This window comes from Scardinius erythrophthalmus, assembly GCF_964197995.2.
Source record: "Scardinius erythrophthalmus genome assembly, chromosome: 4".
NCBI classification, from domain to species: domain Eukaryota; kingdom Metazoa; phylum Chordata; class Actinopteri; order Cypriniformes; family Leuciscidae; genus Scardinius; species Scardinius erythrophthalmus.
In genome coordinates, this window is record NC_138224.1 from 32773468 (window position 1) to 32800662 (window position 27195).

The following is a 27195-nucleotide window of genomic DNA, read 5'->3' on the forward strand; positions in this document are numbered from 1 at the left end:
CTGATCGAGACGGTACGCAGTACATCGCCTGAAACAACGATCATCGTGTCTGGACCGCTTCCCACCTACCGACTAGGACACGAAAGGTTCAGTAGATTATTTGCTCTAAATGAATGGTTAATGTCATGGTGTAATGAACAGAGACTGCTCTTTGTAAATATTTGGAATCTGTTCTGGGAGCGACCTAGGCTCTTCCGTGCTGATGGCCTTCACCCCAGCAGAATCGGAGCGGCTCTTCTGTCGGACAACATCTCCAAGACGCTACACACCATATGACTAGTAAGTCAAAGTCCAAATCACACTCTTTGCTGTCCAAACTTAATTGATATAAGTACCAATGTAGAACATTATATTGAAACTGTGTCTATTCCTCGTTTAGTGAGATCAAATAATAAATCTACTGCAGGATCTAAGAAAAATCTAATTGTGATTAAACCAGAAAATCTCAATATTAGTGAACAAAAACAATTTATAAAGCGAGGTCTTTTAAACATCAGATCGCTTACACCTAAGGCGGTTATTGTAAATGAAATGGTCACAGATAATAGTTTCGATGTACTTTGCCTTACTGAAACCTGGCTTAAACCAAATGATTATTTCGGTCTTAATGAGTCTACTCCTCCTGGATACTGTTACAAGCATGAGCCCCGTCTGATTGGTCGTGGCGGTGGTGTTGCTATAATCTATAAAGATATTCTTACTGTTACTCAGAAAACAGGTCACAGGTTTAATTCGTTTGAAGTACTTGTGCTAAATGTTACTCTCGTAGATGTAAGAAAGAAATCCATACTATCTCTAGCCTTGGCTACTGTATATAGACCGCCAGGGCCTTACGCTGATTTCCTAAAAGAGTTTGCAGACTTTCTCTCAGATGTTTTGGTCAATGTCGATAAAGCATTAATTGTTGGAGATTTTAACATACACGTAGATAATTCAAATGATGCTTTAGGGGCTGCGTTTACAGATTTATTAAACTCCTTTGGGGTCAAGCAAAACGTAACTGGTCCCACTCATCGTCTTAATCATACGCTAGATTTAATTATATCACATGGAGCCGATCCAACCGATATAGATATTATACCGCAAAGTGATGAAGTCACTGACCATTACATGGTCACTTGCATACTACGTACCGCTGAAATTTGTCATGTTGCGCCGCGTTATCGACCAGGCAGAACAATCCTTCCAACAACTATAGATCATTTCTCAAATAGCTTACCTGATCTATCTCAGCTGCTCAGTGAACCCAAACAAACAGATGAACTAGAGGAAATGACTAGCTCTATGAGCACCATTTTCTCTAGTACATTAGACATCGTTGCACCAATTAGATTAAAAAAGGTTAGAGAGAAAACTAAAGCACCATGGTACAACAGTGTTACGCATGTTCTAAAGAGAGAAACTCGTAATTTAGAGCGTAAATGGAAACAAACTAATCTAGAGGTCTTTAAAATCGCATGGAAAGACAGTATGTCACGTTATAAAAAGGCCCTAAAAGCAGCCAGGGCTGAGCATCTCCGCAAACTAATAGAAAACAACCAAAATAATCCTAGGTTTTTATTTAACACCGTGGCTAGACTAACAAATAAACAGACGTTACCGGAGCAAAATATTCCGTTACAGTGTAGTAGTAATGATTTTATGAATTTCTTCACTGAGAAAATAGAAAGCATCAGAAACACAATTGTAAATGTACAATCTTTAATGGTGTCTTATGATTCAGCATCAATTATCACCCCGCAAGAACAATTACAGCGCTTTGCAACAATAGGACAGGAAGAGTTAAATAAACTTATCATTGCATCTAAACCAACAACGTGTTTATTAGATCCAATACCAACTAAACTACTGAAACAAGTGTTACCTGTAGTGGAAGAGCCTCTTCTCAATATTATTAACTCGTCTTTATCTTTAGGTCATGTTCCAAGAATATTCAAGTTGGCAGTTATAAAACCTCTTATTAAGAAACCACAATTAGATCATAATAACCTAGCAAATTACAGACCCATTTCAAATCTTCCATTTATGTCTAAAATACTAGAAAAAGTTGTGTCCGCTCAACTGTGCTCTTTCTTGCAAGAAAATGATATCTATGAAAAGTTTCAGTCTGGATTCAGACCGCATCATAGCACAGAAACTGCGCTCGTTAAAATCACAAATGATTTACTCTTAGCTTCTGACCAAGGCTGTATCTCAATATTAGTTTTACTTGATCTTAGTGCTGCGTTCGATACTATAGATCACACAATACTCTTAGACCGACTACAAAACTACACTGGTGTTCAGGGACAGGCATTAAGCTGGTTCAGATCATACTTATCAGACCGTTACCATTTTGTCTGCGTAAATGGGGAAAAATCGAAGATAACGTCAGTAAACTACGGTGTACCGCAAGGATCTGTGTTAGGCCCTCTATTATTCTCAATATATATGCTGCCACTTGGTAATATTATAAGAAAACATGGAATTAATTTCCACTGTTATGCTGATGACACTCAATTATATATTTCATCACGACCAGATGAAAACGCTAAATTATCTAAATTAACAGAGTGTGTTAAAGATATAAAATACTGGATGACATGTAATTTTCTGCTATTAAATTCAGATAAAACGGAGGTATTACTTATTAGTCCAAAAAACTGCCCACAAAACCTCTTACAATACAACTTTAATTTAGAAGGGTGTCCTGTTACTTTATCCTCTACAGTAAAAGACCTGGGTGTTATATTAGACCGCAACTTGTCTTTTAATAATCATATTTCATATGTTACAAGAACAGCCTTTTTCCACCTTAGAAACATTGCTAAGTTACGTAACATGCTATCTGTTTCTGATGCAGAAAAGTTAGTTCATGCATTCATGACCTCGAGACTAGATTACTGTAATGCTTTATTAGCTGGCTGTCCTGGATCCTCAATAAACAAGCTAGAGTTAGTCCAAAATACTTACTAGATCAAGAAAATACGATCATATAACACCAATTCTGTCGTCTCTACATTGGTTACCTATAAAGTTCCGTATCAATTACAAAGTATTGCTACTGACCTATAAAGCCCTAAATGGTTTAGCTCCCGTGTATTTAACGGAACTTCTATCGCCCTACAATCCATCGCGCTCTTTAAGATCACTAAATTCAAGGCTTCTGGTCATTCCTAGGATATCTAAGTCCACTAAAGGAGGGAGAGCGTTTTCACATTTAGCTCCTAAACTCTGGAATGGCCTTCCTGATATTGTTCGAGGCTCAGACTCGCTGTCCCAGTTTAAAACTAGATTAAAGACGCATCTCTTCAGCCAGGCATTCACATAATACTTACATTTTATACTACAGTTGAATCAGATTGAATGCATTAATATTGCGAACAGCAGCTACGCTAATTATTTCCCATATGCTTTTCTGTTGTTATCTCGGGACGCTAGTCCCGAGGTAAATACAGATCGTCAGCTCCAGTTTGTATCCAGCCTCTCATGGAAACTACAGATTCTCCAACACCCGTGCAGAGACGACTCAGCGCCTGTGAAGAGACGACTCGACGCTGGCGATGTTTATGCCCTAAATCAATACATGATTAACTAACTGTATTACTGTATTTCTCTATGTACATTTCTGAAATGCACTTTCTGTAAAGCTGCTTTGAAACAATATGTATTGTGAAAAGCGCTATACAAATAAATTTGAATTGAATTGAATAAAATAAAAGATAATAAGGTTTTAAGAGTTTATGGATAACTGACTTACAAAGGAAGGTGGTCTCTCAAGCAAATGGTCACCCACCCCCATGAAGGTGCGACCACTGCATGCAAATTTCTTTTGTTAGCACATGTTTCCATGTGAAAGAGGTCTGACTATTTAATGAGATGCAGCAGAGAGTTCGGGGCCTTTTCTGTACTTCAGATCGGTCCGTTAGGCTGAGAAATATAGATCTCTCAGCCTCACGTATTTCTTAATGTTGGGTTTGCATCTTCTCTCTATTCCGGAGCATTTGATGTTTTGTATCGATTATCTTTGAATTGATTATGGAATTGGCATGATACATTTACCTGACATAATAAATTGTTACATTTGATTATTCTAACTGACTTTGATATTATTTTCATTGAAGAGTTAAACGGAATAGTCAAACATTCACCCATGATTAATGATCCACAGATATCATTAAAACCCTTTCATTTATGGAGTCAGATAAATTAACGAGAGAATACATAACTAAATGTATTGTAAATTTAACCAACCAATACTTTGCATGAGTTAGGACAGAGCACGTGATAACCTTCCCCGTGTATTGGCGGACCGGCAGATTGGACCAATTTCACGGGCCTAACATTACCATCACGCCTCGTCACACTGATTTACAGACACGCTTGTTTTACACATGACACTCAAACACGGAAACAGGAAACACATGAGTTCAGAGAAACTGAAACTGAAGTGTAGCTGAGCTGTTGTGTGTTTGTGTCTCTGTATTCATGCAGTAAAATGGCAGAAGCCAGAATATCTCAGGATGAGTTCATGTGTTCAGTGTGTCTGGATCTCCTGAAGGATCCAGTGACCACTTCCTGTGGACACAGTTACTGTAAGGTCTGTATTACATGCCACTGGGATCAGGAGGATAAGAAGAGAGTCTACAGCTGTCCTCAGTGCAGACAGACCTTCAGGCCAAGACCTGCTTTAGCTAAAAACACCATTCTGGCTGAAATGGTGGAGAAACTTAAGAAGACTAAACTTGCTGCTGACTGTTACGCTGGAGCTGGAGATGTGCAGTGTGACGTCTGTACTGGAAGAAAACACAAAGCCGTCAAGTCCTGTCTGGTGTGTCTGAACTCTTACTGTCAGAATCACCTTGAACAACATGAGAGTTGGTTTAAAGGAAAGAGACACAATCTGACTGATGCCACTGGACGACTGCAGGAGATGATCTGCCAGAAACACGACAAGATCCTCGAGGTTTTCTGCCGCACTGATCAGAAGTGTATATGTGTGCTGTGTGTGATGGATGAACATAAAAACCACGACACTGTATCAGCGGCAGCACAGAGGACAGAGAAACAGGTATGAACACAGAGGTCCCATTATGCTCATTTACAAGCTTATTATGTTGTTTATGGGGTCTACTAGAATATACTGTATTTACATCATTTAATGTCTGTTTTCACCCTCTGTCTGAACACTGTTTTAGTTTTAGTTAGACTAATGATTAGGCTCCTCCTGAGCCTACGTTTGTAACTTCATTTATAACATCTGACGTGTCACAGTCATTATAACAGTCATTATAAAAGTGGTGAGAACACAACAAAAGATTGAGGTTGTATAGTGCTGAGGAATAGTGTTAAAAAAGGGGTTTAGATTCACTAGTAAAAACAGTGTCTCTTGAACATGCCAACAACACACTACTAACACGACTCAACCAGGCCTCGCTCCTTTATTTAGCGTAAGCCTTGGGAATTAATTTATTTATTGAGAAATATTGTGACAGTTTGTTCCCGGAAGAAAATTCAAGACTATAATGTTTCAGGGAGTTCAGAAACAGTGACACTGATTTAGAGAATAACTCCCTCTGGAGGGACGTTTTCATGCTCAAACAGCAACATTACACACTAAAGAAAGATGAACATGGAAAAAAGCATAATAACAGCACCAGTAGTTCACCAAACAAAATGAACATTCATCATTTTCAAGTTCAATTCTCATTCAAGTTATTTTAAACTGGTATGACTTTCTTTTTTCTGACGAAGACAAAATAAGGTATTTTAAGGAATGTCTCATCTGTCCTTATATTGAAAGTCAATAGGGCTTATATCTTAAGCTCAATCTTCAATAGTCAAAAGCTCAATCTTCAATAGTCAAAAACTCAATCTTCAAAAAGGACATTAAGGTAGCATTAAATAAATCCATAACAACTCCAAGGGGGGTAAACTAGGTTGCGTTACACTCCACTTTTAGATATGCACTCGCGAACTTCCTTCTCTGGGAATCCCTGTCGCCATTTTGAAAGGCGTTCCACTTTTTGAAGTGGACAGACCCTCGACCCCTCGATTTTGACAGAAGGAGTGAGTCTACTCTGATGTAGCTCTATATCCCACAATTCAACTTGATTGTGATGTCACAGCAGATCACGCTGAACTGAAGTATATGATATATTAATTATTTTGAGAATTAATCACATAAATAGTGTATAATATTTTAAGTATGGATATGGATATTTGTTTGTAATTCTATTTTTCCCTAACAGCTTTTTACCTATAGGATTTTATATATTTTGTTCAACAGCTCATATGCATATAGAATGGTGCATAAAACAAATTCATAAGTAGGGGTTTAAATAATAAACCAGCTCAATAGTTGTTAGATTTAAGGTTCCATGTGCCTCCTTCTAGCAATTAGCATTTGAATGAACAATGACCCAGCGCTGAGGGAAAAAAGTATCTCTCAAGTTTAGTCTCACTCAGAATATGAGGGGAGTATCACAGAATTAACCAATAAGATCGTGTATACCTTACTTTATATAGGAATACGATTACATTGAATAACAAGTCTATATATGGTCAGTTTCTGGCTAGATCACCACATATATGTTTGGATTCATACTTGCCCTTATACTGCTTCAGAATAGAGAGAATAGGAGACCATTCTCCATCCTAGTGTCAGCGTTCAAATAGAGGACCCAAAAGCAGAGGTTATGCAGTACAGTTTATTGTTCAATAACTTCAAACAAGGAGACTGCCGTCAACAGACGCAGATCTATGAACAACAAAAATGTAGATCCTTGACGGACAGATGATAGGAACCGGGGTCCAGTGCCAGGAGATAAATGAGCAACTACAGTCCTCCGTCCTCGTGCCCGGTGCAAATAACTCACAGACGGCTGGTGAGTGATGGTCCACAGACAGAAGGTGAACTGGGCAGAGAACAAAGGTGAATCTCCAACTCTTACTCACGTATCGACAGGACAGGACAAGACAAGACAGGGTATTTCTCAAGAGAATAAATGCTGATGAGATCGTAACGAAGAGACAGAGCGAAAGCTCAACGTTCAACAATAATCCGACAAAGAGACAGAGCAAACAGTGACTAGAAGTAGCCGAGAGAATTAGAGAGAGAAAAGCATCAGGTGAGAGACAATCAGTGTAGGTGTTGATTCTAATTGGAAACAGCTGCGAGAGAGGTGAGGAGGAGAAAGATGAATGGGAATGATTAGAGTGTGTGCGCAGCGCGAGCGCTGAGATAATAGGAATCAGCTGTATGTGTGTGCACGTGTGTGAATGAAGGTAAACAAACAGAAGGAAGAGACCGGTTTATGACACCTATGCTGCGTTCCAGTCCACTTTTAGGCTACGTTTACACGTAGGTGGCTATTTTCATAAACGGATATTTCACCCCTCTTCGTTTTCAAAAATAACATCGTGCACACGAACCTGTGTATATGCTGTCAAGAGCATGCCAAACCTGTAGGTAGCAGTGTAACGAGAAGCTCAAGCCCACCTTAGCCAATCAGAATCCCGAAAATAGTCACATTCTGTGACGTCGCTGCCTAAAACTCCGGTTTTCTCTGTTTACATGCAAACGTGCAAACGAAGATTTTCAAAATCTCCACTCTGGCCGGAGTTTTTAGAAAGAATCGGTTTCATTGGCGAATCCTCCGTTTGCGTGTAAACGAAGGGCGCAAACGAAGGGAAATGTCTCCGTTTTTCAAAATAACCATGTACGTGTAAACGGGGCCTTAGACACGCACTTGCGAACTTCCCTAAGCACTTCCCCTCGGGGGAATCCCTGCCGCCATTTTGAAGTGCGTTCCACTTCGTGAAGTGGACGAGGGAAGTTTATATGGACAGACCCTCGTTCCCTCGATTTTGACCGAGGGAGCGAGTCTGCTTCAAATGTACACTTCAGGCACCTATATGTCCCACAATGCAACACGATTGTGACGTCACCGCATATCTCGTCTAATCACCACCACACAGACAACTCTATGATATATTAATTATAATTTTTTTAAATTTAAAACAACCCAAACACACCTATAAACATTTGGATGCTGCATTAAACAAATTCTTAAAGGGAAAAAAATGTAAATAATAAATCAACTCCACAGCTGATTCCAAGTGATCAAGGGCTTAGGACGTCCCAATTCAGCCCATTGCAGTTTCCGCCAGTAGTGGGCACTCGCAATGACGTAGGCTACATCCGAGTGAACGAGACGAAGGGAAGTTAGCAAGTGAAGGGCATGACAATTTTGGACTGGAACGCAGCCCTAGCCTAGAGTTCCACATAATGAAGAACAGATGTACCTAACCTACAGAACAAAGAAATCATTCTCTGTTATATACTCCATGCTAAGACTATCATACAAGAATTTATAACAATAGTGAATTAAGTGATCAAGTTCTTAGTGCGTTCTATTTAAACCAGTAGTGGGCACTCGTGCAACATAAGCAATGACGCACATCAGAGTGAACAAGACAGAGGGAATTTAGTGAGTGAAGGGCATAAAAATTTGGAGCCCAAGTTTTCTGAAGTGATAAGAAAAATCAAATATGGTGGCATGATTAGTCATGATGTCATATGCATGAGCCAGTGAGATTTGAGGTTATTGACGCATCACCATATTTGATTTGGGCTTTAGAAACAGAGACATTCTTCAGAAAGTTTGGAAAGACATGAGGATGAGTAAACAATGAAATAATTTATATTTCTAGGTGAACTATCCCTATAAAACTAGGCATTGAAGAAATAATGCTGGCACTTATGAATGACCTTTAACCCCTCAATCTCACCACTTCTCTGATACTGGATTCATATCTGTTTAGTTGATGATTTATGTGATGTTTCTCCTGTCATTGGTTTGTCCTTTAGCACCAGCTGAAGGAGACGCAGAGGTCGTTCCAGCAGAGGATCCAGCAGAGAGAGAGAGAGATCTTCAGCAGCTTAGAGAGGCTGTGGCGTCTCATAAGGTGAGTCTGGAGAAGAAGAGAAGTTTGAGACGTCTCAGTCAGGACTCACTGAAGCCACTGTGTGATTGTGATGTGTGTCCTAACAGCGCTCTGCACAGACAGCAGTGGAGGACAGTGAGAGGATCTTCACTGAGCTCATCCGCTCCATTGAGAGAAGCCGCTCTGAGGCGACACAGCGGATCAGAGATCAGGAAAAGACTGCAGTGAGTCGAGCTGAAGGACGACTGGAGCGACTGGAGCAGGAGATCAATGATCTGAGGAGGAGAGACGCTGAGCTGGAGCAGCTTTCACACACACAGGATCACATCCATTTCCTGCAGGTAACAGAGATCTAGAAGAACAGGGTCATAGTGGACTTGAGCAAGAGACTCACAGAGAAACATTTCATGAGAGCAGAATGAGCCGTTGACTGAAGTGTTGATCTGTGTGTTCGGTTATTATATCATCATCAGTCAGACTCTCATCTGATCTTCTTGTTTTGAAAAAGACGCATTTAGAAATGCAGTTCAGCTCTGGAAATCTCTTAGGAAACTTATTTTCTGAAAGATATATTGAGCTTCCAGACCGCAACAACTCAAAACTTCACTAATGTTTAAACACTTTTTTTATAACAATGTGAAATCTATGAACTTGATGGCACCAGTTTCACTACTAAAGATCAACAAGAGCCGCTCAAATCTGACAGTAGTGCAGGTTATTGATGAAGTGTGGAGGTGATGAGCTTTGATTTCTGTTTTCTGTAGAGTTTCCAGTCTCTCTCAACTCCTCCTGAATCTACAGACGTAAATGAAAATCCCTTCAGTTCTCTCTCCTCTTTTGATGTTGTGAGAGAATCTGTCCTTCAGCTGAGAGACAAACTGGAGGATTTCTGCCAAGAGGAGCTGAAGAAGATCTCTGACAGAGGTAAAGGCCTGGAGATTCATCAGCTCTCAGAAATGATCCTCCATCATCTCATATCATGTAGAAGATCATATTAGAAATGTCTTAGGAACGGATGCAGGGATCATTTTCTCTTGACATGATAATCACACTCTTCATGTCTGTTGATTTCCACAGTCACTTTCACCAACATTGTTCCCAGAACCAGAAACGACTTCCTACAATGTAAGTCACTAAGAAAACAAGCAGAAAAACCTCATTAAATGTCTTCATGTTCTTCCTGTAGAAAGAAAACATGATAGAAGAGTTTCATAGTTGATCATGTAAATTAGTGTTTCTCAACGGGGGCGTTTGAAGAACATTGATGTTCTTTGTTTAAGGCCCGTAGACATGTAGCGCCGTTCGCATCCGTTGTTGACAGAGTGTAACCTGCCAGTTTACACCAGTGACCAGAATAGACGGTGTATCATTTCCATTTCAAAAAGACTATTTACTTCAGTGTCTCTTTCAGCTTTCTGTAGCGCAGCTGCCAAACTTCCAGTGAAAACAATTTCTGCATTTATCATTCAGACACAGTATAACATATGTTTTTTCTTGTTTTTGTTTTCAATATAAATGCTTCTTGTTTGCTTATTGGCTGCAGCTTGTGATAATCGACATAATTAACGATTCAGTGCCAAATTTCTAAAGCGTTTATAAAGCGCTCATAAATATAATTTTTATTCACATGGCTTTTTTTTAATCCTTTTTTATCCTTATATTTCCAATTGTCTATCCAGTCAAATCTGTTATGTGGCATTCAATGACATGAATTAAATTATATATAGGTGAATAATGATAATAATAATAATAATATACTCCAAAATACATATTATAAATAAAAATATATAATATACACCACCAATCAAAAGTTTGGCGTTGGTAAGGGTTTTTAATTTTTTTTTAAGTATTCTCATCTGCTCACTAAGACTGCATGTATTTGATCCAAAATATTTTAAAACAGTAATATTGTGAAATATCTCTGATTTTAAAGGTGACATATTTTCACAAGATGTATTATAACTCTATGGTGTCCCCAGAATGTGTTTGTAAAATTTCAGCTCAAAATACCCCAGATCATTTATTATAGCTTGTCAAAGTTGCTCCTTTTTGGGTGTGACCAAAATCACGCGTTTTTGTCTATGACCCTTTAAATGCAAATGAGCTGCTGCTCCGCCTCCGTTCAGAAGAAGGCCGGTCAAATAGTTTTTGGTCAAATAGTGTTCAGTGCTCTGTGCAGCAACGCCAGAACAGTTTCATGCATTGCTCGAACTTTTGCCATTGTGTTAGAACTTGGGTTACACTGTTGTCGCTTGTGAAACCAAATGGCGGCGCCGTGTGTGGAAACGTGCAGAGGTTGGTAATATTATAATAAGATCTTCTTCCTACGTCAGAAGGGGAGAGAAATCTGATCGGCTCATTTTTTGACATGCTTGCAGAGAAAGGCTTTCCAAAACAGTTACTGGGTTGTCACTTTTCAGGTTTGGTAGATGCACAGGGGACCCGATTATAGCACTTAAACACGGGAAAAAGTCAGATTTTCATGATATGTCAACTTCAAAGAACCATTTTCTTTTTGAATATATTTTAAAATATAAATGTGGAATGTGTGGAGGTGATTTTTATCTGGATTTTTTAATGAAATTAAAGATTGAAATAGAAATATGAAATGAAACACAGAAATGTTAGATATTTGAAATTATTAAAAATAAAAATGTTTATTAAGATTTTAAATATCTTTACTGCCCTTTATTTATTTATTTTTGTGTGTGTGCGTATTTTGCACATTTCCAAAACAGGACGGAGAGCATAACTAGCTAACAATCTAAAAAGCAAGATTTAAAAATATAATTGACTTGTCACTTTAATAAAGATGTAAATCAGGATGTAAACATCTTCTAAAGTGAATGAATAAATAGCCTATGATTATTTTTCACTGAATTAACAACCAATTAACAATTTTCACCAATTAAAAACAGTCATTTAGAGGAAAAAAATCACAGTAGTAAAAAAGCTTCAGGAAAGTAAGAACAATCTGAAATCTCTTCTGTAAAAATTCCACTATGGATTTATCTTCAACAGGATTTTGTAACAAGTGTCTTTAACCTTTGAGGAAACAGACTGAGGCTACAGCACTGAAAATCACCAACAATAGGCTTACAATGCTTAAAAAACTTTGTAAATCAAAGTATTACACTCATCATTTAATCAATTTAATGGATCCTTGCTTAAAGGGGAACTGAAACGAAATAGGAAGTAAAGGTGATATAACAGATGTGTTATCATTGTCATTTGTGGTAGGACACTTAAAACTGCTGAAGTAGTTACAAGGGGGGAAAACAGTGATGTTAGTTTGTTGTTTTGTTACTAGGGCGCAGCCATCTTGAGCTTCAATGGTCCATAACGTCATTGGCATGATAGAGCTGCTCTTTTGATTTTGGTAGTAGACTGATCAAGACCAAGTTGAACAGACTCAAGCCTGAGGCAACATCTTCTGTCTTTGACTTTTCTGGCTACAGTGCATGGCAAATCGACAGACTGACACAGGGCTCACGCAATTGACACTTTTCACACGCTCTCACGCCACACATCCATTTTCTCACGCACAGAAAAATTGCGGAGCAAAGAGATACTTTTAATATTAAACTAATTCTCAGCTCTTAGATTCCGTCAATTTTATTACGAAATTCAGACAAAAATACGTTTGGCGATTGTAAATGTGACGTGACAGATCGCTGAGCGCCTCAGTTCAAATGCACGTGAACCGATCATCTGTTACTTTTTTATTTAAAGATACAGTACAACTTACCGAAAGTATTCATAATATCGACCACTCGTGGATTTTTCAACTACTGAAAGAGGTCAATATATAACAGCAGGAGAACAATTATGTCACATAACGTTACATTTACCTCAGGAAAGCCATTTAATGACCATGTTAATTGAATAGAAAAAAATAGCTAGAGAGGAGATTTTGCTGAGCACTATATTACATATTTATTATATTTTTACTTATGCCATTAAATAATTGTTATTATAACAAAAACTGCATTATATTTAATTTGTTATTTTATAACCTTTAATAATACCAGCAGATTAGGCCTTCTATGTTTACAGCATTAGGTGAGATTATTTTTTTAAATAAAATTTAAAATAAACATGTATCCAAATGAGTCAATATTGAATCAAAATCGGAATCAAATCACAAGAATGGAATTGAAATCTTGAAATTTTTGTCAAGCAATAATAAAAACTGTATAGCCTACTACCAGTCATTGTACAATGTAAACATTGTAACATGTTGTCACTAAACTTCATAAAATTCTATTTAGTTACCAAATGTTTTTTGGTAACTAAATACCAAATCCCCCCCCCCCCCCCCCTCAAAAGTTGGCAGCCCTGTGTTTACCTTCACTGTAGATCACCTTGCTAAATTAATCCGACATCGAGGATGCTATCCAATATAAGCAATATCCATCGACGACACCTGCAAGATACTTGTTACTGTGATTTCAGCCGCTTTCAAACTGTGTAGGAGAGACGCGGCGCGCCTTGCCAGTTTAAATTTGATGAGCGCACACGGCTAAGCGCAATTATGCACAGACAGCCAGCTGTAACAGCGCGTGCACTAAACTCTCTTTATCGTCTTATTACATTTAAAGTGTCAAAAACACAAGGTTCACATAAACAGTTGGTTTTGTCTTAAGTGAATGTAAACATCTGTAAGAAATTGTGTATGTGTATCAGTATATTCTAGATCCCTGCATTACTGTAGTTCTTAAAGTGACAGCAGTCTATATAAGAATCAGTATACGTTTCATTCATACAGTGAAGAATATGCAGTTTTTATTATTTCAAATAATGGTTCGAATGCGTAGCCAAATGGATTGGCAGGAAGTCTCTGTCCATACTGTCAAAATCAGTCAGTTCAGTCAGAGTAGAGTAGCATTTTTTGAATAAGAGTTGCTTTATGATCAGTCATGGGTGAAGGGAGAATGCTAACAGAAACAATAAAGTCCCTAACAGATTGTGAAACGAGTCAGTAGTCTATTCGGGACTGTCTAGAACAATTTTGTTACTCCAAGTATAGGATTTAGTATTCGGAAATGTTTCCCTCCAAATATCAATATCAATAACAATATTATCAAATTTATCCATTAATATCTTTAATTTAGAATTAACAGAGGCAGTCTGTTTAGGTGGCAGTCTATCGAGATTATTGTCAGGTACAATATTAAAGTCCCCACCAATGAAAACTAAGGCATTTGGGTATGCATTAAGCCACAGCAGAATTTTCCCTTCTATCGCATCAATCAGTAGATCATTCTCATGAGAGCTATTATACCCATATATATTAATTAGTATTACCACAGTATTGTTTAAACAAATGACCATAAGCAGAAAATGTCCATTCGGGTCGCTAAAGTAGTGCAAAACGTCCCCAGCGAAAAGGTTTTTCAAAGTCAGAACTCCAGCTGAATGCGCCGAACCGTGAGCCATCCAAACATCATTATTCCACTGATTTTTCCAAAACGCAGTATCACTGGCAACGGAGTGGGACTCTTGAAAAAACAAAAATCAGTTTTGAACGATTTGGCATATAAAAACAAAGCCTTCCGTTTAGTAGTGTCTCTTAGACCCCTGGCATTGAGAGAAAAAACTGAAATGGACATACAAAAATAACTCTTTTAACAAAGAACAACAAAAACGAGCTAACTGAGGTTGACAACGCATAAGCAGCTGACTACAAAGTCAAGTAAAGTGTGGTTACAGCCATCAATAGTCCTGGTCCATAACGAAAAGGATCTCAAAAAAGGTCACTTAGAATGAGAACAGCTTGAACAGGCTTACATAGGGTTGATTTCAGAGCCCTCGATGAATGCACAGTGTCCGACAAAATGTGCCCTTTTCCCCTCTTTGCGAGCCTTTTCAACGGCCGGCCACAGCAACTTCCTCCTTTCTCGGTCCGAGGCAGTGAGATCCTCAGTAAATCGAAAACCGTTCGCCCGCAGGAACTCTGACGATTTCGCCGCCCTCCACACACCATCTCTCATCACACGTGAGGAAAACTGAACAATGATCGCGCACGGTTTTGAAGTATTCGGAAGCCTCTTCCCAATGCGGTGGACAGTGTCAATCTTATCTGGAAGAGTTTTGCTCTCCTCTGGAAAGGTGGCCAGACAAATACGGATAGATTTGGTTCTGGCATTTTCCTTTTCCTTTCAGGTACTCCATGCAAACGCAGGTTCCAGCGGCGAGAGTAACTCTCCAAGTCAGCAATTCTTGTTTTGCAGAGCTCCATCTTCTTTTCTTCAGCATTTAGTCTAGCTTCGACGTGGCTGACTTTCCCTTAAAGGGGTCATGACATGAGAAACCAAATTTGCCTTGATCTTTTGTCATATAAGAGGTCTTTGTACCATTAAAACGTCCTGCAAGTTTCATAGCTTAAGACGTCCTCCCCATTATAAACGAATCATTTATTTAATCAAGCTCTAAATACAGCTCGTTCTGGATCCATGGTATGAAGTGACGTCACGGTACGAAGTGACGTACCAGTCGTTTGCATATGACCGCCTCCAGCGTAGACAACTATGCTTCAAGCGCAAGATATCTAGGCCTCATTTCATCTTCGCATCTGTCACGCGTTTCACATGTGTTCAGTCGACGTGCAGCGAGTGGGTCTGTTTACAAGAAGATTGCAATGTCACGACACGCAGATGTGCTGTTCCTGGCTGTGGACAAACAACATGTTTGAATAATATACGCTGCTGAAAGATCCAGACGTCAGGGGAAGATGGATGCAGTTTATTTTTTGCGGACGTCCTAGTCACGGCAGTGTTAATTTAAGCGTGTGTTCTCCACATTTCAAGGATGAGTGACAGTTGAGAACAATCGCAGTTTGATGCTGGCTTTGCCAGAAAACTTTTGTACAAGATAAGGCCGTGTGGACTATTCTGGGCTACACAACGACGACGCAAACTGTAAGTAATGTAGGCTATTTAAAACTTAAAACTTTTTTAAAACGATTGCAGTTTAATTCATTATGAATAATCACCGTGTTTTTTAGCCTACTTATTGTTTTATAACTGTCATGTTCATGCCCCGTAGGCTATTAAAAGATGTAGGCTGTTAAACTGACAAAATAGTTTCACACTTTCTATGTGGACGGGCAGATGCATTCTTAGTTGTGTTGATGGTTCATTTCCTCTGATTCCGACTCAAACATCAATGCAATCGCCTCGCACACATCACCCGTTACTATGGTAACGATAAACACAGCTCCGCAAAATCCGCACGTTTTGAAAAGAGGCGTTAACAATTGATGCATAGGCACTGACGTTATCCAATCATAACAGTGGGTGTTAACACTGAACTCTTAAAGGGGAAAAAAGCCCAAAACAGACTGTTTGAATCAGAGCATGAGAAACAGGGTGGGAAAAGGTCATAAATATATAAATTTTAAACGTTTTTTGTCCATAAAAACTATAGTAATACTATAATTGCACCTAAGGGAACACAATAAAAGAAAAGAAAAAACCATGTCATGACCCTTTTAATATCATTCAACTCTGCACATACAAAGTCCACCGTCTTTTTTAGCCCTTCAATTTTAAGAGCGTTATCACCCACCATTTTCTCCAGGGCATCCGAGCGATTATTTATCAGCTGTGAGAGAGTGGAAATCACGGCGTCGTCTTCTGCTTTGCCTTTCTTTGTAGGGGGCTTACCTGTGCTCTCCGGAAGCGGAGTAGATAAGAGGATCTCACCGGGAGACGAATAGCCGTGGAAGCCCACATTTTCGGACACACGTGAAGTGCGCAACATTTCTTTTTCTTTCCTTTCGTCTGCAGCAGATTTCATCTTTAAGTTATCGAGGGACAAGTATGAAGTACTTATGTAAACAAATACACGGAACGGGATTTTAAGTAGTATAGTTTGGCTGTTAAAAGTGGGTTAGTCAGCGGAGCTCGGTGAAGGCAAACTTAGCAGGACGCCATCTTGGATCCTCCCCCCCAGTAGCAGTAGAGTAGCCTACAGTGGTACCATTCCAGTGACGTCATCGAACACTGCTGCGCTCTGATAACAGCAAATGTCAATTTCAGTATTGGGGAAAAACTTCATATCTGTTTTGTTTTTAATATTATTTTTGTATTAATTTGTTTACAATTTTAATAACCAACATGTTATCGAGTTATATTTTGTTCCTTTCAGTTCCCCTTTAATTAAAGTAACGATTTCTTTTGAAATATAATCATACTGACCCCAAACATTTGAATGGTGTCAATACAATAATAGGCCTAATTACAATAAAAACAGAATAATAACCAACATTAATATTCAGGTCCATCTTTAGATGATGGTTTGCACAGGATATCTGGTAAACTGTACTGAGACACAGCAGATATTTTGAACATGAAGAGTTCAGCTATAATAAAAGATCAGACAGATTCATAATTCCTGATTCTGATGTGTTTTCTCTCCATCAGATTCTCATCAGTTCACTCTGGATCTGAACACAGTAAATGAACACCTCCATCTGTCTGAGAGGAACAGAGTGATTACTGTCACTTACCCAGAGCTTCAGCCGTATTCTGATCATCCAGACAGATTTGATTATTATGAGCAGGTTTTGTGTAGAGAGAGTGTGTGTGGACGCTGTTACTGGGAGATTGAGTGGAGTGGAGAATATGTGCGTATATCAGTGTCATATAAGAGCATCAGCAGGAAGGGATCGGGTGATGAGTGTTGGTTTGGATCTAATGATCAGTCCTGGAGTTTGGACTGTTCTTCCTCCAGATACTCATTCAGACACAATAAGATAAAGACTAAACTCCCTGTAAAGCCCATTAGCAGTAGAGTAGGAGTGTATGTGGATCACAGAGCAGGAACTCTGTCCTTCTACAGCGTCTCTGACACAATGAGCCTCATCCACACAGTCCAGACCACATTCACTCAACCGCTCTATCCTGGGTTTAGTGTTTGTTTTAATGGATCAGTGAAACTGTAAACAATTACTTTTCTGAAGACTCAAAGCTTGAAAGGAAAAGGACAAAGTAGTACTATATGTAGAGACTGCAGTAGATTAAATATGTATTATTAATTAATAAATTATAAATATTATTAATAAATAATTAATAATATTAATAATGAATGAGTCTGGTGACAAAACAATCTCATACCAAATGTTTTGAATGTCTAATGATGAGGATCAATTTAATGATGTATGTCCAAAACCAACGAAATCTGATGATGACACAACCAGCGGAAGTTAAAGCTACACTGTGATATTTTCCCCCCATCTAGCGGTGAAATGATATATGACTACCCAGTGAACATTAGTTTCTGTTCCTTTCAATTCCAAGGGCGTTTTAACTCCTACGGTGGCCGTATTATTCCAAGATTAGCATGGCTTCCAGTTCGACTTCGTCCATGAGTGTTCCTTCAAGTGATGAGGTTACTTTAGAAAACTATTACAAAGTGCATTTAGTTATTTAGTCAGTTAACATGTAGGTTATGACTTATATGTAAAATGAATAATAGTTTTATGTTTTCGTTATTTTGGTACCATTTCATTGCTAATATCAGCTACCCCAAACGAATGCAAGCTAATGTTAGTAAAGTATCAGTGCCATCATTATTCTGTATATTGAACGAGATTAATAGTGTAAGGCAGCATAGGCTACATAATTTTCTCCGTGAGCAGAGTCATAGATCAGTTGATGCGATAGATGTGCGAGGGAAAGCTAAAGGTAGAGGGAAAGGCAAAGGAAAACTAAAAAAAAAAGCCGGTGCAAGTAGATTGGTGAGACCTCCTAGACAAAGAAAAACACTCTCCAAAAATCTCCCCCTCGCATTCGTCACGGTGTCACTGAGTGGAAAACGTGAAAGGCGAAGCTTGAATTTTCAGGGATGTCCCTCTTTGGCGAATGTATTTTCAAGATGGAGGCGCAACATGGCTGCCGCCATTCAAGCGACTCGCTCGTATGTATTATAAATGGCAAATTTTACGCTTACGAGAATACTTTATTAGTTGGTAGAAGTAATTACACATGAATGAGCACATATACTTTTGATAGAACAAAAAGTGTTTTTTGCTAAGTACTACACTGTCTAACTTTTTAAGTTGACTTAAAAAGTTAGACAGTGTAGTTTTAAAGTTAAATGCATTAATTGAGTTAAGATGTTCTTTCCATTCTGAACATCTATAATATTTCTGTCACGGTTCATGGGTTTGCTTGCTCATTCTGTGTGTACTGCGCTGATCTGATTGCCTATCAGCACCAGCTGCGCTGACGAGCGATCAGATCAGTCGCAGGTGCGTCTCGTTTAATTGTCCTATATGTAGTGCTGTCTTACTCATGTTCTGTGTCAGATCGTTTTGGTTGCTGGTTCTTGCTTACATCTGTTCTGTGCAGTTCTGGTCCTGCTCTCGGCTTGCACGGATCTCCTCGTTCTGCCTGTACTGTGGTCTGCCTGTGCTGAGGATTTCACTACGCGTCACTTCTCTTCGACCCTGCTTGGATTCTATTCGACTGTTCTCCTGTTTCCTAGGACCCGCTGAGAGCTTGTGGCTTGCCAGCCAACCTGTTTGTTCTACTAATTGTTTACAATAAACCTTGTTTTCGACTCGCTACTGGATCCGTTGTATGCTTCCTGACATAACGATCTGACCGTTATGGATCCAGCGAGTATAAACGAACTGAGAGAAGCCCTTCACAACATTAATGCTCGATTCGATCGACAGGACGAACAAATCACGGCTTCTGGTCGAGCAATCCAGGCTTTAGTGACGCAAGTATCTGATTTAACCACGCAACAGCAACATCTTAGAGTCGAGCCTGCCCACGCGCCCACTGCGCCTAATCCACCACCCGCTGTTCCGCCCACCGATCGCCCCGTCTACAATCCGGAGCCCCGTCTGCCTCCTCCTGCTGCCTATGCTGGTGAGCCACATCTATGTCGATCATTTTTGACAAAATGCTCATTGTTTTTTGCCCTACCGCACTCATCATTTCCCACAGAGGAATCTAAAGTGGCTTTTGTCATTACCCTACTATCTGGACGAGCGGCGCTGTGGGGAACCACTGTTTGGGAGCAGGGACATGACTGTTTGGAGTCTTTCCAGACCTTCAGCACCGAGCTCAAGAAAGTGTTTGATCGGGCAGTTGCAGGCAGGGAAGCAGCAAGAGTATTAGCCGATCTACATCAGGGGCAGAGATCGGTTACGGACTATTCCATTGAATTCCGGACGCTGGCTGCGGAGTGTAAGTGGAACAGCGAGGCGCAGTGGGACATGTTTCTGCATGGGTTGGCCGACCGCATACAAAATGAGATATACACCCTGGAGTTACCTGCAACATTGGATGGATTGATTGATCTAGCTATCCGAGTAGACACGAGATTACAACGTCGAAGTCTTCTGATGCAGAGAGGTCGAGTTCCAGACGTGGAGGTCCATCCGGTCTTCCCTTCAGGTGATGCGGTCGGCCACTCATTCGATCCAGAACCCATGCAGGTGGGCAGAGCTCGTCTCTCTAGAGAGGAGAAGGAGCGCAGAAGAGCACAAGGACTGTGCTTGTACTGCGGAGCCGGGGGTCACTTTGCATCCAAGTGCCCGGTAAAAGCCAACACCCGTCAGTAGAACGGAGGTTACTGACGGGTGGCATTTCTTGGAATGAATCCTCTCGAGAAGCAACGCTCCTTCCGGTAAGACTGCAGTGGGCCGCCTCTTATCATCAGTGTGAGGCTCTGGTGGACTCCGGTGCGGAGGGGAGCTTTATGGACCGTGACCTGGCACGTCGTCTGGGAGTTCCCATAATTCCCGTTACTCACCCTATCTCAGTAAATGCACTGGGGGGACAACTCCTGTCATCGGTCACCCACTCCACCGGACCGGTGAGTCTCATCACATCGGGTAACCACGTCGAGGAGATTTACTTTCTCCTCATTGACTCGACTTTTGCTCCTGTGGTGTTGGGACACCCCTGGCTCACCCTGCACAATCCTCACATAAACTGGCGTCAGAACTCTGTCATGTCTTGGAGTGAGAACTGTCATGCGTCTTGTTTGGTGTCTGCGTGTTCTTCTGTGTCTTGTTCTGTGTTGCAGGATGAGCAGGCAGATCTGTCTAACGTGCCCGGGGAGTACCACGACCTGAAGGAAGTGTTCAGTAAGTCCCGGGCGGCTTCTCTTCCTCCGCACCGTCCTTATGACTGTGCTATAGACTTATTGCCAGGTACGTCTCCGCCTAAGGGCAGATTATACTCTCTTTCCACTCCGGAGAGGGAGGCCATGGAGAAATATATTTCTGATTCTCTGGCAGCCAAATTCATCCGTCCTTCCTCTTCTCCTGCAGGGGCGGGGTTCTTCTTTGTGGGAAAGAAGGATGGTTCCCTGCGTCCTTGTATTGATTACCGAGGGCTGAACAGCATCACGGTAAAGAATACTTATCCTTTGCCGCTGATGTCTTCAGCCTTCGAGAGGTTGCAGGGCGCTTCTTTGTTCACAAAGTTGGATCTACGTAACGCCTATCATTTGGTCCGCATCAGGAAGGGGGATGAGTGGAAAACCGCGTTTAATACCCCCAGGGGGCATTTTGAATACTTGGTTATGCCTTTCGGCCTTTCCAACTCCCCCGCGGTTTTCCAGGCACTCGTCAACGACGTGCTGAGAGACATGGTCGATCAGTTCATATATGTTTACCTGGATGACATATTGATTTTTTCTTCGTCTCTCCAGGAACACATTCAGCACGTCAGACGAGTGCTTCAGAGGCTGTTAGAGAATGGGCTTTTTGTCAAGGCGGAGAAATGCGCTTTTCATGCACAGTCAGTTCCTTTTTTAGGATTTTCAGAAAAATGGAGCGCAACTGGAAGAAAACAAAACTAGAGGTATTTCGCATTTCATGGAAAGAGAGCTCAATTACTTACAGAGAGGCTTTAAAAGCTGCTAGATCTGCTTATTTTTCAACCCTATTAGAAGAAAATAAACATAATCCTAGGTATTTATTTGAAACGGTGGCTAAACTAACGAAAAATAAAGCTTCAAGCACCGAAGTTTCCAAGCAACACAGCAGTAATGACTTTATGAACTTCTTCACTTATAAGATTGATAATATCAGGGACAAAATTATAACTATGCAACCGTCTACTACAGTATCGCATCAGGCAGTGCATTGTAGTCTCCCTGAGGAAAAATTTGATTCATTCGTTGCTATAGGAGAGGAAGAATTTACTAAACTCATTAAATCATCTAAATCTACAACATGTATGTTAGACCCTATACCGACTAAGCTACTGAAAGAAATACTTCCAGAGGTCATAGATCCTCTTCTTAATATCATTAATTCGTCTTTGTCTCTAGGATACGTACCAAAAAACTTTAAGCTGGCTTTGATTAAACCGCTTGTTAAAAAAACGCAACTTGATCCTTCAGAATTAGTCAATTACAGGCCGATCTCGAATCTACCTTTTCTGTCAAAGATATTAGAAAAGGCAGTATCCTCACAACTGTGTTCCTTTCTTGAAAGAAATGATATCTGCGAGGATTTCCAGTCCGGATTTAGACCGTACCATAGTACCGAAACAGCTCTCGTTAGAGTCACAAATGATTTGCTCTTATCATCCGATCGTGGTTGTATCTCTCTATTAGTGTTACTCGATCTTAGCGCTGCATTTGACACCATCGACCACAACGTTCTTTTAAATAAATTAGAACATTATGTTGGCATTACAGGAAATGCACTAGCATGGTTTAAATCATACTTATCTGACCGTTATCAGTTTGTAGCAGTAAATGATGAGATGTCTCATCGATCACAGGTTAAGTATGGCGTACCACAAGGCTCAGTATTAGGACCGCTGCTGTTCACTCTGTACATGCTACCATTAGGAGATATCATTAGGAAACATGGAATTAGCTTTCACTGTTATGCTGACGATACTCAGCTCTATATTTCTTCAAAACCTAACGAAACTTATCAATTCACAAAATTAACGGAATGCATAGCGGATATAAAAAATTGGATGACTTGTAATTTCCTACTTCTAAATTCTGAAAAAACAGAGTTTCTAATTATTGGACAAAAAACTTCCTCACGTAATAATCTAGAATACTGTCTAACACTTGATGGCTGCTCTGTTAAGTCTTCGTCGTCGGTTAGGAACCTGGGTGTGCTCTTTGATACCAATCTTTCATTTGAAAGTCACGTGTCTAGTATCTGTAAAACTGCATTTTTCCATCTTAAAAATATATCTAAATTACGTCATATGCTCTCATTGACAAATGCGGAACAATTAGTTCATGCGTTCATGACCTCAAGGCTAGATTATTGTAATGCTCTACTGGGTGGTTGCCCTGCACGCTTAATAAACAAACTACAGCTGGTCCAAAACGCAGCAGCTCGAGTTCTTACCAGAACCAGGAAGTATGACCATATTAGCCCGGTTCTGTCAAAACTGCACTGGCTCCCTATTAAACATCGCATAAATTTTAAAATATTGCTGATTACTTACAAAGCACTGAATGGTTTAGCTCCGCAGTACTTGAGCGAGCTCTTAACGCATTATAGTCCGTCACGTCTATTACGATCTCAAAATTCCGGCCAGTTGATTATACCTAGAATATCAAAATCGACTGCTGGCGGTAGATCCTTTTCCTATTTAGCACCAAAACTCTGGAACAGTCTTCCTACCATTGTCCGGGAAGCAGACACACTCTGTCAGTTCAAAGCCAGATTAAAGACACATCTCTTTGACCTAGCTTTCACATAATACATTATAGACTTCTATAATTTAATGTTATGCTGCATAGATTAGGTCAGCCGGAACCGGGAACACTTCCCAAAAATCCTGATGTACTCGTTACATCACGAGAAGAATGGCATCTACGCTAATTTTAGTGTCTGTGTTTATCCCAAGGTTTTTCCTGCAGCCTGCCGGATCCAGGCCGTATCCAGATCTGACGAAGGACCTTCACCTGGACCGATGACAACGCAGTGCTGAAGTGCCAACTAGTCTCTCCCTATGGAGGATCCCACTACCACTCTACAGATAAGGTGTTGTCGGGAAAATTCGTCTTGCGGTCCTACCCCAAAGCAACAAATAAAATAAAATTCCTTATCAAAATTTATAAGGAAAGACAAGTATTTTGTTTAGGCTTGGCTTGTAGGGAATTCCAAACCTGCGTATATTCTTACGCACATAACTATAGAACCCATTCTAAATGCGCATGTGACCGCCATCAGCGTTTCTCACAGGTTCGCGTTTAAAGTCTGTGTAGAGAGAATGGTGTCGTCTTAGCGGCCCCTAATTTAATAACAAATGATCATTGCGACGGAACCAAATCAATTAAAACTAACTTTAGATGGAAATAACTTAACTCTGCTGTAAAGCCGAAACAATCTCTGTTACCTTAAATTATACGCTTATCTCTGTAAAGCTGCTTTGAGACAATCTACATTGTTAAAAGCGCTATATAAATGAAGATGACTTGACTTGACTTGACTTGATACATCGTGTCGTCTGAGGGGGTGCGCATGGATCCCGACAAGATTCAGGCAGTGGTTAATTGGCCAACTCCAGATTCCCGCAAGGCCCTGCAGAGGTTTCTGGGCTTTGCCAATTTTTACCGGCGTTTTATTCGCAACTATAGCCAACTAGCCGCGCCTCTGACAGCCTTGACCTCCACCATGACGACGTTCAGGTGGTCTAGTGCAGCTGAAGTTGCATTTTCCAAACTCAAGGACTGCTTTGTTTCAGCCCCCATTCTTGTCGCCCCTGATTCCTCTCGTCAGTTTGTGGTGGAGGTCGATGCGTCAGAGGTGGGGGTAGGTGCGGTTCTCTCCCAGCGCTCCTCCGTGGACGGCAAGGTTCATCCGTGCGCTTATTATTCTCATCGTTTGTCTTCCGCCGAACGTAATTACGACATTGGTAATAGAGAATTGTTGGCAGTCAAGTTAGCCTTGGAGGAGTGGCGTCACTGGTTGGAGGGTTCGGGGGTACCTTTCATTGTTTGGACCGACCACAAGAACCTTGAATACATCAGATCCGCCAAACGACTTAACTCTAGGCAGGCTCGGTGGGCACTTTTTTTCGGTCGGTTCGATTTTTCCATTTCCTATCGTCCAGGTTCCAAGAACATTAAACCTGACGCATTGTCCCGCATTTTTGACCAATCTGAACGCCCGGTTTCTCCCGAGTCCATCGTTCCACGTAATTGTGTGGTTTCAATGTTGACCTGGGAGATCGAATCGAAGGTCCGCATGGCCTTAGACGGGGTAGTGCCTCCGCCCGGATGTCCACCAGGTCGTTTATTTGTGCCAGAGAAGTTGCGGTCCAACGTCATCCGGTGGGGTCATTGTTCCAAGGTGGCTTGTCATCCAGGAGTCAATCGTACCATTTTTCTCATTAAGCAACGGTTCTGGTGGCAAACTATGGCTCGCGACACTCGTCGTTTTGTATTGGCCTGCTCGGTCTGTGCCAGTTGTAAGTCTTCCACTCGTCCTCCTGCTGGGTTCCTTCAACCGTTGTCAGTTCCTTCGAGACCCTGGTCACATATTGCGCTAGATTTCGTGACAGGTCTCCCTGCCTCACAGGGTAACACGGTGGTTTTAACCGTGGTGGACAGGTTCTCGAAGGCTACGCATTTCATCCCTCTGCCCAAATTACCATCAGCCAGAGAGACAGCGGTTGCTGTCATAGACCACGTGTTTCGTATCCATGGCCTCCCGACAGACGTGGTCTCTGACAGGGGTCCCCAGTTTATATCCAAATTTTGGAGAGAGTTTTGTCGGTTGCTGGGGGCGAATGTCAGCCTTTCTTCTGGGTTTCATCCCCAGAGCAACGGTCAGACGGAGAGGGCCAACCAAGATTTGGAACGAGGTTTGCGATGTTTAGTGTCACAGAATCCGTCCTCTTGGAGTCAGCATATCTCATGGGTTGAGTACGCGCATAACTCATTACCAGTGTCGTCCACGGGCCTATCTCCGTTTGAGTGTAGTTTAGGGTACCAGCCACCAATTTTTCCTAGTCTGGAATCCGAAGTCGCGGTTCCCTCTGCCCACGAATTCGTCCAGGGGTGCAAAGACATCTGGAGAACGGCCAGGGAGACCCTTCTCCAGGTAGGTTTGCGCACTAAGGTCCAGGCCGATCGCCACCGGTCGAGACCTCCCGTCTACGTCGCTGGTCAAAAAGTGTGGCTTTCATCTGCTGATATTCCTCTCCGCTCCGTTTGTAGAAAATTAGCTCCTAAATTCATCGGCCCGTTTACCATCACCAAGATCCTTAGTCCGGTGACGGTCCGCCTCAAACTTCCTCCGGCGTACCGGAGAATTCACCCCGCCTTCCATGTTTCTAAAATCAAGCCAGTTTTTCGTTCAGCTATTAATCCGCCTGTCCCGGTTCCCCCACCGCCGCGAATCGTAGATGGGGAACCAACCTATTCGGTTAATCGCATCCTGGACTCAAGGCGGAGGGGACGTGGATTCCAGTACTTGGTGGACTGGGAGGGTTACGGCCCGGAGGAGAGGAGTTGGGTTCCTGCCCGGGACATATTGGATCATTCCCTTATCGATGATTACAATCGCCAGGTAGGACCCTCTGAGAGCGTCAGGTGACGCTCCTAGGGGGTGGGGTAATGTCACGGTTCATGGGTTTGCTTGCTCATTCTGTGTGTACTGCGCTGATCTGATTGCCTATCAGCACCAGCTGCGCTGACGAGCGATCAGATCAGTCGCAGGTGCGTCTCGTTTAATTGTCCTATATGTAGTGCTGTCTTACTCATGTTCTGTGTCAGATCGTTTTGGTTGCTGGTTCTTGCTTACATCTGTTCTGTGCAGTTCTGGTCCTGCTCTCGGCTTGCACGGATCTCCTCGTTCTGCCTGTACTGTGGTCTGCCTGTGCTGAGGATTTCACTACGCGTCACTTCTCTTCGACCCTGCTTGGATTCTATTCGACTGTTCTCCTGTTTCCTAGGACCCGCTGAGAGCTTGTGGCTTGCCAGCCAACCTGTTTGTTCTACTAATTGTTTACAATAAACCTTGTTTTCGACTCGCTACTGGATCCGTTGTATGCTTCCTGACAATTTCTTGTTTATACTGAGGTGACTGCAGGTCTAATTTTATGTCAGGACTGCAATAACAGTGTTTATTCATTTTGCCCGGCTTCAGATTAAGTCTTTACTTGCTTGCTAAATACTAAAGGGACTATCCCCACAAAACAGCCGAAGCTTTCTTCTTTTTTTTCTTCTTTCATCTTCAGAGATGAAGAGTATAAGTGTGATGTAATGACTTACATCGAAAATATATGGGGGGGAAGGATGCCCGTCTCT

At 41.2% G+C, this 27195-nt stretch overlaps 1 pseudogene across 1 annotated transcript in view; it reads left to right on the forward strand.

Annotated features, from left to right (window-relative positions):
* The first annotated feature begins 4417 nt into the window (after positions 1 to 4417).
* LOC308689992 (tripartite motif-containing protein 16-like) overlaps positions 4418 to 27195 on the forward strand; it is a 112010-nt pseudogene continuing 89232 nt past the window's right edge. Inside the window, exons 1-4 of the transcript XR_014032237.1 lie at positions 4418 to 5050; positions 8852 to 8949; positions 9036 to 9269; positions 9693 to 9852. The product of XR_014032237.1 is annotated as a tripartite motif-containing protein 16-like (transcript). The remainder of the gene's footprint in view (positions 5051 to 8851; positions 8950 to 9035; positions 9270 to 9692; positions 9853 to 27195) is intronic.